This window comes from Arachis stenosperma, chromosome 9 (assembly GCF_014773155.1).
Source record: "Arachis stenosperma cultivar V10309 chromosome 9, arast.V10309.gnm1.PFL2, whole genome shotgun sequence".
Lineage (NCBI taxonomy): Eukaryota > Viridiplantae > Streptophyta > Magnoliopsida > Fabales > Fabaceae > Arachis > Arachis stenosperma.
The window spans coordinates 142,839,891-142,840,790 of NC_080385.1; the positions used below are offsets into that span (position 1 = coordinate 142,839,891).

Genomic DNA, 900 nt, shown 5'->3' on the forward strand with positions numbered 1-900 from the left:
TATCCGATGCACTCAAATCCAACTACTTAAACTGGGACCAATCATGTTGATTGCCTATCCGACCCAGCTTTCACAAAACCAACCCACTTGTCCTGATCGGAACGATTGAAGAAAGAAAGAGAAGGCCCCTTTCGCCCAGGGGGCATCGCCGGAAACCTAACTAGGAATCAAACTAGTCTTCTCCCTTATTTCTTTTATGAACTCACTGACTCCTTTTTCCTTCTCCCCCACTTCGTTCCTTTCCAGTGAGTCAAGCGAGTCTGTTTCGTTCCATTTTTGAAAATCCGGCTCGCTCCCGGCTACCTGTCCTTTGGACCCAAAGCCCGCTTAGAAGTGGATTCGAACCACTGACACAAGGATTTTCAGTCCTTTGCTCTAACCAGCTGAGCTACCTGAACCACTTTCCTAAAGTCTGTTTTCTTCATCGAATAGTGCCCTACCTTACTTACCACTTTACTAGTTAGGGGAAAATTTGTAAAACTTGTAAGACCTCTTTACTTATATGTGTAGCAAACCCGAAATAACAAAAACATAAATTGAATCACAATTTTTAATTAGCCCGTTGGCCTTAAAATGTTAAAAGGGTTGCATATAGCATAGGTAATTAAAATTTAAATAAATTTCTAGCTATCGTCATCTAATAATAAGGAATATAAAGTTTCTAAAAGTTTTTAAAATTATGAGATAATAACAAAATAAAATTTAAGACTGATTTAATGATTAAAATTTAAGTTTAATTATCCTATTAGTCTTATAGTTTTGCGAAATTTTTAATTAAGTTTTTATATATATTTTTTTAATTTGATCTTTATACTATTTTTTTTTCAATTAGATCTCTTTTAACAGTAATTGGTTTAAATGTATAGGGACCAAAGTAAAAAAAAATGGTACAAAAACTGA

The 900-nt window shown here is 34.4% G+C and overlaps 1 non-coding gene across 1 annotated transcript; it reads right to left on the reverse strand.

Annotated features, from left to right (window-relative positions):
* Positions 1-324: 324 nt before the first annotated feature.
* Positions 325-398, reverse strand: TRNAF-GAA (transfer RNA phenylalanine (anticodon GAA)). Its single transcript has one exon. It is a non-coding gene; the product is annotated as a tRNA-Phe (tRNA).
* Positions 399-900: the final 502 nt, after the last annotated feature.